Raw genomic sequence first — 15,365 nt, 5'->3', positions numbered from 1 at the left:
AGCAAGTTTGAGTGTCCTACCATATATGGACTTTGGCCAATGGCCAGTCAGCTGAAATATTCCCATTGCACTGACAGGTGGCTATTAGGGGGCTTATTCCTTCACCCACTTACTTCCCTGGTCCTTCTCGCATGAACAGAGAGCAACCATACCCGAAGTCCAAAGGTGCAAACAATTCGATGTTTATTGGGGTGAACTTCCAGCAAGCATGATTCCAGTTTCCTTCCTTAGTATCCTCCTTCCCAGCTCTGACACCATAGAGCCTTACACCTGTGTCCCTGTTCCCATTCCTGCCCTTAGCCAAACATGATTCCAATTTCCTTACTCCCATTCCCTGTTCCCATTTCCCCAGTTAGCAAAACATGATTCCAATTTCCTTACCCCCATTCCCTACTCCCTGCTCCCATCTCCCCCACCCACACACCCACCCCCATTCCCTGTTCCCATTTCCCCCACACACACATTCCCACCCCCACACCCACTCACTTCCTGATTGACTGCAGACTATATAGTAAAACTTGAGTTCTGCTTTGCTATACCTTAACCAATCATTTTCCTGAAATTTAACTAACCAATCCTAACATATTGTAACATGATTATGTAACCAATTATATCCCACCACCTTAATTAGTTTACACCCAGCAAAATTAATTATACAGCAGACAGAAACAATCACAGAACCAGACAGAAATTATGCAGACAAACAATAGCAAAGTGGGAACTATAATGACAAAACAATACAGAAGTGAGGATTTCACATCCCAGCCATTGATAAGTGAGTTCTTGCCAGACAGGATGCTATCAAACTAAGTTTCCTTTTACATTTTCTAGGCACTTTCCTTTCTCTGGAGGTGACAGGAATACAATCCTGTCCTGATAGTGCCTAACAGCCCAATAGCACCTTATTTCAATGTGACTAGTTTGGAATGTGAGGATCTGACCGTTCACTTCCCAGCCTATGGCTGCCTCTGCTGCTTAGCCAAAGGCCTTAGCCTAAGCACAGGGCCTCAAACTGTCACAGTAAGACAAGGACCTTACACTGGCAGACAGTGATTTTGATTCTTTCTTTTATACCTCTATAACTAGCCAAGTGATAAGAATACACCTAAATTCTTAAAGTACAGGCCTTTGCAGACAGGCTTGAATATCTATATCCTAAGAGTGGTCACTCAGATGGCTGGTTTCAGAGTAGCAGCCGTGTTAGTCTGTATTCGCAAAAAGAAAAGGAGTACTTGTGGCACCTTAGAGGCTAACCAATTTATTTGAGCATAAGCTTTCGTGAGCTACAGCTCACTTCATTGGATGCATACTGTGGAAAATATAGAAGATGTTTGTTTTTATACACACAAATCATGAAAAAATAGGTGTTTATCACTACAAAAGGTTTTCTCTCCCCTCACCCCACTCTCCTGCTGGTAATAGCTTATCTAAAGTGATCACTCTCCTTACAATGTGTATGATAATCAAGGTGGCACAAATTTCCAGCACAAATCCAGGGTTTAACAAGAACGTCTGAGGCTTAGGCTTGAATAGAGACTGGGAGTGGCTAAGTCATTATGCAAGGTAACCTATTTCCCCTTGTTTTCCTAACCTCCTCTCCCCCCCTTTCCCCCCCCCCCAACGTTCTTGTTAAACCCTGGATTTGTGCTGGAAATGGCCCACCTTGATTATCATACACATTGTAAGGAGAGTGATCACTTTAGATAAGCTATTACCAGCAGGAGAGTGGGGTGGGGGGAGAGAAAACCTTTTGTAGTAATAAACACCCATTTTTTCATGATTTGTGTGTATAAAAACAAACATCTTCCGTATTTTCCACAGTATGCATCCGATGAAGTGAGCTGTAGCTCACGAAAACTTATGCTCAAATAAATTGGCTAGTCTCTAAGGTTCCACAAGTACTCCTTTTCTTTTTACTGAGATGGCTGGGTCCAATGTCATGTAGGGCTTTAAAGACCAAGAATTTGAGTTTCATTGGCAACCATGCTAACTCCTGTGTGATGCTCTCACTGGTCTGCCTTACTTAAGAGAGGAGCTGCTGCAAGTTGAAACAGCTTTAGTTTCCAGGTGGCCTTCAGAGCCAGTCCTATATATAGCACATTGCAATAGTACACATTTTAGGTGATAATGGTATAGATCATAACAGACAGGGGACCTGACTCTTGAGTTTACATGTTACATGAGTTTACATGTTATCAGTATGTTTAACAAGAAAGGCAACAATATGGGACCCTGACAGATTTCACAGGTAAGAACCCTTAGGAAAGAATATATAGCTACCCTTCACAAGCCCTTGTGAGAGGATGGAACAGGCCCAGTTTAAAATAACCCATCCAGTCTTGCCAGGTCCTGATGATGAACAATATCAAAGGCTACCAGTAGCCCAAACAGATTTGGCATATACATCCAGCTTCTCTCCATGCACATGAGGAGTTCCTCTATAAGCACTGTCTTTCAGTTGTGCTGAAGCCTTGCTGGATAGGGATGCAGAAAAGTGACACAGGAAAGAGAAAGTCAGATGACACAGGAGATGGCCACTCCCATGTTCTCATTAACCTTCCCCAGAACGGCGAGATCAGAGTCAAGGCAGTAGCTTATGTGATCGCAAACATCAAATGATAGTTTCTTGAGCATGGGTAGAGGAGGCCATCATTGGTCTTAGGTTACAAAGTACAAGAACCCACATACATCCCTAGAATAAATACTCCAGCTAAACAATGGGGGTGGGAGAACCTTGGTGCTGTGATTTAATTCAGATAATTGCCTATTTATCTGAAGCATATCCAGACCTCTTTGCTCTGGAAATCTCAGATGATCAATTTCTCCCATGAGATTTTCAGTACATCCTCATTCAGGTTGGGCAGGCATGTCTTTCATGTTGTATTTTGATATTTCCTCATCCTCTCCTGCCTGAACACAAGATGTGAGAAGGCTGCTCAGACGTTAATTTAAAAGCTAAAACTGAACTCTTTTGAATTTCAAAAAAGCATCAGGATGGTTCTTTTATCAGAACCAGCTTATCCATCCCTAATTCACAAAAGAGAGGTGGGACCAGACAAAAAAGTTTTGATCTGAATTTGAATGTTCCCAAAGTTCAGAGGTGTTAGGATCTAAGGTTTTGGTTCAAGCCCACCTGTGTCCACCACTGGCCTGTCCTAACCTCCTTCTTCCATTCTCCTACATTTTAATTTTTCTTTCTAGCTCCCTTTTCACCTTCATCTCTCTTCCAAGATTAAAGCTTTTTTATTATAAACATAATTCCTATAAGAGATAAGACAGTCCCCAGTATATCTTTATTAATCCTAGTTAAGATAACATTTTGAAAGCAGAGATGGAAAGAGATTTATAAAGAGCAAGAGAAGACAGTTGTAGATCAGCACAGCAGGGACAGAGACTGACACACTGTGTGAAATTGTTAACAAAGAAATGGAAGTTAAAAATTGCCTTATGAGTGAAATCCCAAACAGAAGGTACCTGTAAGTGATTTGCTGAATCAGGGCCTAAATTATTTCTCCCTCTGGGCTTCCCAGAATGCCCATCTTTTTTGTCTATTGAATTATAAACTCTTTTGGTCTGGGACTGTCTTCATATCACAACTTGTATAGCTTAGACTCCATCCACACAGGGCTGCTTGCAGTATAAGTACCTTATTTAGTATTGAATGTTTGTGGTTTTGATTCAAAATAGGGAATGGATCTTTTGTTTGGGGAAGGTAGGTCATTAGCAGGCAGTGGGAGGCTTGAATGTTTTGTTCAAACACGGTGGGGGGCAGTAGTATAGATGCCAATATGAATTTATAAATAAATACAAAAATTGTATATAGTTTTGTGAAACAAGACACCCATGGGTCACCACACCTACCATCACAGATCCAGTAACCAGCCCAAACACACCAAGAAATCTGTTATATACATCCAGGCACTCAGATACCACGGAATATGTTCCAAGAAGAAAGTCCAAGATATACACCTTAACACACTTAAAACTACGTTCACCAAACAAGGACACTTCACCAGAGAAGTAGATTTCATCATGGAACAGGCCATTCAAATGCCCCAAGAAAACCTGCTTTGACACAGTAATAAAACCCCTCTGACCGCACACCCCTAGTTGTCACCTACCATCCCACACTGGAATCCATATGGGTATCATCAAACTATTAGAACCCATGCTCGATGGGGACCCCATCCTGAAAGAAATCTTTCCTGAACCCACTCTTCTGGCTTTCAAACAACCCCCCAACCTCTTTAAGCTCATCATCAGAAGCAAGCTCTCCACAGACCAGGACACAACAACTCAGAGCAGCACTGGACACTGCCAGAACAACAGATTCAAACCTGTCGACATATTATCATAGCAGCGGAGATCAACGCCACTCACAACACACCTTTCAAGATCCATAGGTCCTACACATGCCTATCACAACATGTGATATGCCTCAGCCAGTGCACTAAATGCCCCAAAAGCAACTATGTGGGTGAAACCAGGCAATCAGTATGCTCTCGAATGAACTCACACAGAAAAATGATAAAGACAAAAACACCACATCACCTGAGTATGACCGCTTTTCACAAAGCAATCACCCTATATCTGACCTCTCCATTCTCATCCTCAAAGGAAACCTGCACAACACCTTCAAAAGCCTGGGAGTTTAAATTCATAACTTTGCTAGACGCTAAACATCATGGATTGAATAGAGACACTGGATTTATGGCTTATTACAACAATCTGTAACCCACTAACAGCTCCCCACAGCTTTTCTTTTTCTACCCCTGTGACTGGAGAAGTGTTGAATGGTCCCCTGAAATGTGTTAACTACTTCTGCTAAACAATCTGTTTCACCTTGTATTTAGCTGTGACACTAGGTATGTCTACACAGCCATGTAAACCTAGGGTTAGCGGGGCTTGAGTCAGTGTAATTAGCTCCTTTTGTGGCTGTCTCACTAGAATGACTGCAGTTTGAGAAGGCTTTCCACTGAACTACCATCTAATCTGAGAAATGGGCTCTCCACTGCGAGGCAGAGTCACATTCGCAGGTAAATGCCTGTGTGCACCTGTTCTGAGGATAATTAGGACATCAGTCTCCAGGGCTGTCAAACTATTAAAATGAAATTTTGCAATTCTTAATTTTTAAAATGGGATGCTCATGAAGGTGTTTTTGTTTGGTTGTTAGTTTATTTTTGTCTGTTTGTTTTGAAATTTGACATAAAATATAGGTTTCAGAGGAAAAACACACACACGCACACACCCAAGCCTGGCTGCTGCTGGCTGTGGAGCGGTGAAGTGCATCCCCAGGGGCTGGGATGCAGTGTGCTTCCACGCATCCCTGGGGATCCTTATCCCTGCCCCTGCCACACCTCGGGATCCAAGGATAAGAGATCCCTGGGAGGCTGTGGGGAAGCTTTGGGGCTGGCTCCCACTCATCACCCTCACTGTGCACGCAGCCTGGGCCCCTCTCTATATGCAGCCCCAGGGAGGACACGGGGGGCCTGGAAGCAAGAGCCAGAGAGCATAGTGGGGACCGAGTGCCACCCTGCAGGGAGGGGAAGCAGCAGAGCTCCTAGTTCAGCACAGCTGGAGAAGGGATGACCCCCAACATCCTAGCAGCCGGGAGCCGCCTCCCACCTGTCAGCTTTGCTCCCTGCTCTGGGAAATTTCTGTGCAACAGTGGAGCCACCGCTGCAGGGAGGTTTTGAGGCTGGCTCCCTCTCACCACCCTGAGTGTGCAGGTTGCGCGGGTGCCCCTGCACATGCAGCCCCAGGGGAGGCGAGGTGGGGTGAGGGGGCAGAGAGTGGAGCGGGGACCAAGCAGCTGCCCTGCAGAGAGGGGAGCATCCAGAATGTTGGGAGTTTTCCTTCCCCAGCCATGCTGAGTTGGGAACTCCTCCACTCCCCCTCCCTGCAGGGCAGCTGCTTGATTCCCGCCCCACTCTCTGGCCTGGCCCCACTGCCCTCCTGGGGCTGCGTGTGCAGGGGCCCCTGGGCTGCATGCACCAAAATCTGGCTGTGCTCCTGTGACGAGGAAGCAGCTCTCTGCAAAACACTTTGATCGATCTCGATTGAAAACCCCGCAGGCTCTCTGAGAGCGTGCTTGCAGACCAGTGTTCAGCAGACAATGTGTTAACACAGACCTGAGTGTTTGCAAAGGAATGTGTGGTTTCCATTTGCAATAGACTGCACCACTGATTGTCTGCTTAGAGAAGACCAAGGAAGTTGCCCCAGGGAACTCTAGGATACATCCAAAGGACTTCCAGGACCCAAATCAAGCTGGGGCCACATGTACATAGGAAAGCAATAGGGCTTGGACCCTAGGTCACAGCTTAACATGGGCTCAGACCTTCCAGTGCTGCAAGGGTCTTGGTACCCTAGGTTTGAGACCTAGGTTAACACAACTGGTGTGTGGATGCAAAGGGGGGGGGTAGGCTTAAGCCCACACATGAGCCTCATCTTATACTGCTGTGTAGACATACAGAGTACATTTCTCAGACCTCAAAAAGAACTCTGTATAAGCCCAAAACTTGTCTCTCTCTCACCAGTAGAAGTTGGTCCAATAAAAGATATTACCTCACTCACCTGATCTCTCTAATATCCTGAGACCAACACAGCTACAGCAACAGTGCATACACTGAACACTGAAGTCAGTTGTATTCACAAAGGACTAGATTATCCCCATTTAAAATCCCCCTAGAGTCACAGCCCCAGATGCTTCTCTCTGGGAGTGACTGGGAATGGAGGGGTGTGGATAAGCTCCATCAAAGCCCTGGCTGACAAAGCCCTGGCTGAGATGATTTAGTTGGGGTTGGTCCTGCTTTGAGCAGGAGGTTGGAGTAGATGACCTCCCGAGGTACCTCCCAACCCTTATCGTCTATGATTCAGCTCTCCACATCATTAGGCACCAGCCAGCTCTGATCTGCTGGTCAGTTGCATGGGGAGAAAGGAGGGAAGGGGAAATTGCTACACTCAGTGGTGGATTAGCCACTGGATCAACAGGGTCTGTGCCCAGGAGCCCAAGCCAATTGGGAGGCCCCCTGGAAAAATGGGCACCCCGTGCCCCAACCCCGCTTCCCAGCTGGGGCGCTGGGTGTGCGCGGGACGCCCCCACGCTCCAACCTAGCTCCCGGCAGGAGTACTGGGGGGGGGGCACTTGCTCTGGCCCAGGCCCCCACAAACTCCTAATCTGCCCATGAAATGAGGTATTGCACGTTACTCCCACTAGTACACCAGGGAGCACTGGAATGCACTGTGCTGCTGGTGCTCCTCCTGAGGCAGTGCTGCTTTAACAGCTCCCATTTGACTTTGGGCTCTACTTAGTTCTTACATTTTACATCTAGACCTGTTCTATTCCTGGTTCAGACTCTGGCCTGCTGCGTGGCTCTGGCCACTTCACCTCTGTGAAACAGCTTCCACGTTTGTAAAATGGGACTACATTGTCCTTACCTCATTTGTAAAGCACTTGGAACTCTCTAGATGTAAGGTGGTTTATGAGAATTAGTTATTATTGTTGACTAAAGCAAGACCCACTGAATTAATAAAATCAAAGAAGTGAAATCAAAGCCAAGGAGTGCAATGCCTCTGAAAGAGGTTCCGTAGTCTCTTCCAAAGGGGAAAAGGGCAGGTTGATCTAAACTCTTTTTGATAGTCTGGGGGAAGGGAAGAAAGTCAATTTATTACCTAACTTTGAGAGATGTGGAATGCTGAAGCTTGTAAAGTGTCCTAAAGAATCTGAATCGTTTTGATGGATTGATTGCTAAATCCAAATTTCCCAAAGCGGGAAAAATATTGTCCATTCGAGAGAGTTGTATGCTTTTTTGGCAAGAATAGAGAAATAAAATAAATTAAAAAGTAAAACCAGTCACTTCATGATGAAAATACTGAGAAGATATAATTCTCAGAGGATGGATGAATAATAATAAAACCTGCTTGATCTGAGTTAAACTTGTTGGGGGCAAAACAAACTGTAATCTACACCATAAGCAAATATTGTAGATGCTGTAATATATTAAAATCTAAATTAATCCTATTTATTGGGTGATAATATGCACTGTTCCTGGGGAATTTGCCTCATTTATTACTTTAAAATAATTTTGGCTCTTCTAACCGAGAGCGATAAAAGTGGAGGAGCCTATCCATTTACCCTATGTCCGCAACTTACAGTGGCATGGAGTCATTATATACAAATGGGGATTGTTTTTATCTGGTTTCACATTTCACTTCATGGTATTGGACTCTTGACAATTTTCTTTCCATGCACCAACTGATGTCACCTCTCTTGTGCTAAATTTTTAACTTATCTGTGGTGATAAGAAGGCAAGTTTTCTTCCTCCATACCACTTAAGGCTGCTTTTACTTTATATAGGAGCTATCCCACACACATACTACACATGATATTATTATTAAAACACATTGAGATAATACCTTACTTTTAAAAAATCAGTTTCAACATTATGCATATTATATACAGTCAAAGTTTCATTTATGAGTCCTTGGTTTTGCTCATTCAGTGGAGGTAATTTTGCTGCTATCTTCTGTTGAAATGCTTGGTCATATTCACACAGCATTGCTGCCCAAATCACAAACTAAACATCTGAAAAAACAGAGAAAAATACTTTTCTCTAATGTCTTGCAATTATAGTGACCTTGGCAATCACTTGTAGCAGCAGTAGATTTGTAATGTTACCAGGGGAGCACCTAGAACCCTCAGTGGGGCAGGGGAGATCAGGGCCCCTTTGTGCTAGGTACCTAACTCACACATAAGTTGGCCTCAAAGAGCTGAAACATTTGCATTAAGAAGTATGATTTTTAATTTGACATCATCCCTTGAGCAATCCCTTTCTCTTTAGCCCGCGCTCCAGAGAATATTAGATAGACAGGAAAGACACTACAACTTCTAAATAGCATTTGTAATTACCTTCCTAGTTAATTGCCACACTGGTTTGCATTTGTGTTTAAGGAAATTGTGTTATATTTGTTCTTCAGAGAAAAGAAAGTCAAAAGCATATCTAACAGACTTTAAGTCTGCATAAAACAGCAGGTCTGCATTTCAATAATATTCCTTCTCAAGCTCCATTCGTTTGTATTGCTATATTGTGAAATCTATGCAACAGACCATCTGCCTTGGACAAACTCCTTCTGAGGACATTTCCACCAAAGGCTCACCCTGTGTTCTTGGTATAGTTATGCTCCGCCTCCATTAGATGATCATCACTGTTCAACAAACTTTGTATTGGGCCCTTTGAGTGGCCACTTAAGAGAGATTTCACTGTACCTGTTTGTTCTTTCATAAGATCATCATGGCTATGTCTACACTATCAAGCTTATAAAGGCACAGCTAAACCGTGCTGCTGTAAGATCGCTCATGCATCCACTCTATGCCAATGAGAGAGAGCTCTCCCATCAACATAATTAAACCAGTTCCAATGAGCAGCAGTAGCTATGTTGGCAGGAGAGTGTCTCCCACTGACATAGCACTGTCCACACCGACGCTTGTCAATGTAACTTATGTTGCTAAGGGGGGTGTTTTTTCACACCCCTGAGTGACATCAGTTATACCGACAAAAGTGCTAGTATAGATCCAGCCTAAAACATCCCTTTATTACCTGCCAGCGTTGCCCAAGTAAGGAACAGAGAAACATCAGTGGATCCTCTGATCTTTGGCTAAATCACCAAGATCTGGCTGGAAAACTGTTAACCCAATAGTTTTATGACAGGTACTCATTTCAGCAAGAGCAAAGAGATGCTCAGGGAAGTGGTATATCTGTATTGGTTGTACCTGACCTGAACTGTGGGAGGTCTCCCACTCCAAAAGTAAATTCATCTGAGCATGTCCATCTTGCATGAGAGTCCTAGTGTAATGCACAGGCTGGCCCATGAGATCCTGATTTGCTCTTTGAATTTTTAATTGAGGCCTTGTCTATAATTAAAAGTGGTTGCAGTATCTCTAGTGGGGATGTCCATTATACCTGCAAAAGAGCTGGTTTACTACTATAGCTTAAGTCAGTTCCTTGAATGGAATAAGCTACACCAGCAAAATAATTTTGACAGTATTGCTGCATCTGGACTATGGCTTTTGCTGGCATAGCAGTGTCTGCAAGGGGTGTGATTTTTTTACACTCCCAATCACCATAGCTTTGCTATTAACACTTTTAAGTGTAGACCAAGCCTGAGATCTTAGCCAACCTGATGTGGGACTCACCAAAGCTTCTTGCCTAGGGTGATTTTAGCACAATGTAGATGATAGCATTAGCCCAAGATCTCATGGCTACCCTGACAAATATGGAAATGTCCCAGGTGGTTTCTGACTCATTGAATAAACATAGTCACATATTGTATGCTGTTTTGGGTCTGGAATTGGAGATTTATGGTTGGGGAGGGGAAAGTTTATTCCCTAATCATTCTCAGGTCATAGCCAGCTTTCAAATGGAGGACAAAGTTCTGCCTTTTTTGGGATAGGGTACCAATTTTATGGGCCCTGTTGGTTTCAGAGCTCTCAAAGGCACATGATACCCAATCACTGGAAGACTTCTGATGGCCTAGTAGAATATTCGAGCCATCTTTGGTCCTTGACTGCAGATATGATGCCTCCTAAATAAATAAATGACCTTTCCTTTCTGCAAAATCATGTTGGGTATATTATAGAAGGCTAGTAAGAGATGTTGAAATGGTCATGGCATAAGAACTTCTGAAGTCCTATTCCTTGACTGAGGGCAAAGTTAAGTTATTTGTTTTGTTTGTTTTAATGTGTCAGTCTAGCTATTAATATATCTGAGTTAACCTTTTTACTATACATGTCTTGACATTATCTACTGCAGTAAATTAAGCCAAGGTAACCAGAAAATCTTTAAATTGAACGAATAGGAATTATAGATGTCCCAGAAGGCCAGGAATTATTTTTTGTGAAACCGCATTGAATTAATTTTCATTCTGTAAATTAAGGAAAATTCAAATCCACTTTCCATTTTATTTGGAGCACCAAAGGTCAGGAGGGGTTGGGTGTTTCATCAAATATTTCAGTACAGGACCATCTCTTTATGGGGTAAGCAATAGTGGTTTAGTTTCTGCAATATTTCATCAATTACATTTTGGAGTTTCAAAACCAAATCTATGGCTGTTTCAGATCCTGGCTCCATATTACTGAACTACAAGAGGATTCAGGGTAAAAGGTTCTGGCTTTGGCCCATTTCTAAAAATGATGTTACTGTATATTTTCACAAACATAAAAGCTGCCATCTACTGCCTCCAAATAACCTTCACATAGAACTTGGGTGCACCATATTAAAGTATCATTGCTAAGGCATCATAAAGTAATTATATTAAATATTGTTGAGGTTTGGAGATCGGATTCCCTGATGTTCTTCTTGTTTTGACAACTGATCTTTGCAGCACCTGTGTTTAAGATTAAATGGTCTAATTAAATGCTCTAATTAAATCAGCATCTTGGAATTGCCCTCTGGGGCTGCAAACAACCAGCAAATGATTTTTTTTCTATCAGCAGAAATGGGTTTGTAGGGTGAGGAGGAGCAATATTAAAAATTGTTGGTTGGGCTTTTTTGCTAAAAACCCTGGTTTTAGCACCAGTTGGAAAAACTTGGTTAGGTTCTGATCTTTAGTTCTGTGGGTTTTCATCCCAGCTATTGACAGTATTGCCAACAAAACAGAAGTTGTGCAAGAACTTTTCTCCCAGGTACTTCTATGGTTCTGGTTCAGAGAACCTCATTATTCAGTTTTAATTCTGTTATGTTACAGTTCTTGGCCACCCTCTGGGCAATTTCAAGATTTTTCCCAAATACTGCAACACTTAGAGGCTCGTTGTTGATTGGAGACCTACATTATAGAGTTCAGCAGAAAACAGAATTTTCCTAGCAGGAGAACTGTTCTGGAATAGCCTTCCAAGGGGAGCAGTGGGACAAAAAGTCTAATTGGCTTCAAGAGTGAGCTTGATAAGTTTATGGAGAGGACAGTATGATGAGACTGCCTACAATGGCATGTTGCCGATCTGTGACTGCTAACAGTAAATATCTCCAATGGCCGGTGATGGGACACTAGAACGGGGTGGGTGGGAAGGGGGCTCTGAGTTGCTACAGAGAATTCTTTCACAGGTGTCTGCCTGGTGAGTCTTGCCCACATGCTGAGGGTTTAACTGATCACTGTATAGGGTTGGGATGGAATATTCCCTTGGGTCAGATTGGCAGAGACCCTGGGGTTTCTTCGCCTTCCTCTGCAACATGGACATGGATCACTTGCAGGTTTAAACTAGTGTAAATAGGGAAGTCTCTGTAACTTGAAGTCTTTAAATCATGATTTGAGGATTTCAGTAACTCAGCTAGAAGTTACGGTCTACTGCAGGCGTGGGTGGGTGAGGTTCTGTGGCCTGCAATGTTCAGGAGGTCAGACTAGATGATCATGATGGCCCCTTCTGAACTTAAAGTCCATGAGGAGGAATTTATTTCATTTCCAGAATAACCTGACTGTTCAACTTCCTGTCTTGAGCAAAGAATAGAGCCCAAATAGAGTTTCATTAACTATAATGACATTAAATTGACCTGATTTGATTTAACACTTCTGTAAGAGGCTTTCATATCTCATTGTAGCAGCGTGATATTTAAACATTAGTCATCTTTGAGCCTGAAAGCATTAACAATCCTCTTCTCTTTGGCCTATTTGCAGGTTCATTATAGTCAATTATTTTCTCTTAGACCTTCATTCAGAAAATCATCCCTACTGAGGAAAGCACTTGAGCACATGATTAACTTTAAACATGTGCTTAAGTCTCATTAATTCAACGCTGAAAGTAAAGCATGTGCTTAAATTCTTTCCTGAATCAGGGTCTTAGATCCACCTCCATAGAGTGAAATGGGCTGTTGCTTTCTGATCACTGTTAAAAAAATATATAGGGGCTGATTCTGGTGTAAATCAGGAGTAACTTCATTGAAGTTAACAAGCTCCATTTACCATTCCTTGTACAGTAATTTACACCAAACCAGGTGGGTGGAAAACATTATCAGATTGGAATGGCAGAGTTTATACCCACTTTGCATTCAGGTAATCTTGCATAAAAGACTACTCATGGTGCATGGCTACCCAGGGTGACAAATGTTTTCAGTGCTTTCCCCTGATCCGTTCCCACCCACTCCACCCTAGAAGTTGGTGCCAAGGGTGAACACCCTGATCACCTGCCCCTAAAGCAAGTGCTGGGGCCACTGTGAATAGGGTCCAGTAGAGTTACACCCGTGCAAAACTAAAGTGAGAGCAAAAGCAGGCCTCTAGCTTTAATATTTTCAGTTACTATTGGGTTGACTGTGCAAATTACCCATTGTAAAGTATTGTGTGGAGCCATGCTTCACCAGGCATGCCGGGCTGTGCAGAGGCTGCAAACTGCCACAACACTCCTTTTTGGGTGCTGCTTATTCCCCTTTGTATACCCAGCCAGTAGTGATAGCCAGCGGCTGGGCAGACGGGTGTGAAGCCATAGCCCAGCCTCCTTCTTGGCCTTCCCTTCCCCTTTGGGTTATTGTGTTTCCCAAGAGAATAAGAAGGGAGTGCCTTTATACTCCCCTGGGCACAGGGACTGAAATTCTACCTGTCTGTCATGGGCTGTACACCCCGTGCTGGCCCAACAAGGTCAATGCTGGTCAATGCTGACTGGCAGCTTCACAGCAGCTGGGACAATAAGAGAGCTAGGAAGCCGAGAGGCTGGACGGCTGTCAGAGGAACAAGCAGGCTGAAGAAGGGAACTTCAGCTAGCAAAGTGCTGAGAAGCTACTCAGAGACAGCACCCTGAGATGAACAGACCAACAGGCTGAAAAGCCACAGAAGCCAGGGGAGATAGGAAGGAGCTCAGGGCCCAGCCAGAGTTATTGAATACTGATTCTGCCTGGCTGGCTGAAGGGTCCTGAGTTAGAACCCAGCGGAGTGGCCAGGCCTGGGTACCCCTGGTGTCAGGTCTGAGTAATAGTACCCACCATCTGGGTCTGGTTTTGGGTAATAGTACCCACCACCACCAGATAGAGAAACAGATTTTAAGATGTTTACAGAAAACGTTGTTTGATAGCATTCTGTCTGGCAAGGAACCACTTATCAACAGTTGCGATTGTGAAATGTATACTTCTTTATCGTTTTGCCTTTACGGTTCCTACTTCTCTATAGTTTTTCTGAATGTTTTCTGTCTGGTTGTCACGGGTCGGGCCCACGGTCGCGCCTGCGCACCCCCAGGCGGGGTTGTGTGGTCGAGTGGTCAGAGTCAATAACTGCCCCCAGGCTCAGGACTGTGCGGCCTAGCGGCCAGAGTCAATCGCTGCCCAGGCTTGGGGTTGTGTGGCCTAGCGGCCAGAGTCAATAGCTGCCCCCAGGCTGGGGCCTGTGCGGTCCAGTGGCCAGAGTCAATAGCTGCCTCCAGGCTCGGGGCTGTGTGCCCTAGCGGCCAGAGTCAGTCACTGTCAGGATGGGCCGCCACCTCAGGGGGGCGGCAGCCAGGATAGGGGGACCTGGGCCCTCCCTCTCCACCGGGTCCCAACCCAGGCTCCTGTCAGTGGTGGGGTTGCCTGTCACCAGCTTGGCGGGGATCCGTCCGAAACACACCGAGCTAGCCTCTGGTCGTTCAACCAACTCCCTACAAAGACTCCCTGCGTTACTTCCTACCTGCTTCTCTGAATCTCATGGTTTCCTAGTTCTCTCAGCTCCTTCTCCCTCAGTCGCGTCCAGCGCCTGGGGGTTGAGGGATGCTGTCAGCTGTCTGGCCTTCGTGTCGTGAAGTGCCCATGGCCCTTCAGCAGGGGCCAGCAGCACACCTCCTTCCCCAGACTGAGCCAGGCTGCTCCCTCTTATACTGGTGTGTTGTAGCAACCAGGCAAGGTACTAACAAACTTCAACAAGACTTTATTTTTAAAGTGGAAACCTCTTTACCAGGCTGCTGCTGCGCCCTTGGTAGCTCTCACTCCGCCTCCTCAACTCCCCCCCCCTTCCTGTTTCCTGTCCTTTCAGACTCCCAACAGCCAGTGCTCCCAGTTCTAATAACTACAACCAGCATCTAAACACTACATTCCCTCCTCTCTTAAGAAACTCTCCCAATTAAAACAAACGTTGTTCTAACCACAGGAACAAATATGAAACAAGACACTATACTGTTGGCAGAAATAGCACACTGAAAACACTGTAGATACTACATAACATAGTCTCTAGTCCAGACAGGTGGTCGTCTGGGTCTGACAGGCTGTCTCTCAAGCCCTGGTTCCAGTGCAATGTCTTGTTGTGTTGATACTACGGTGAAGTCATCCAATGCAGACTAGGTGTTGGCATAATCTCCTCTTGGTGCATAGGCAGGTGCAAAATAAGAAGCATTCCATACCCGCCCATCAGAAAGTCAATAGATG

Source organism: Eretmochelys imbricata, chromosome 2, assembly GCF_965152235.1.
Source record: "Eretmochelys imbricata isolate rEreImb1 chromosome 2, rEreImb1.hap1, whole genome shotgun sequence".
NCBI classification, from domain to species: domain Eukaryota; kingdom Metazoa; phylum Chordata; order Testudines; family Cheloniidae; genus Eretmochelys; species Eretmochelys imbricata.
This window is presented reverse-complemented; position numbering follows the sequence as displayed.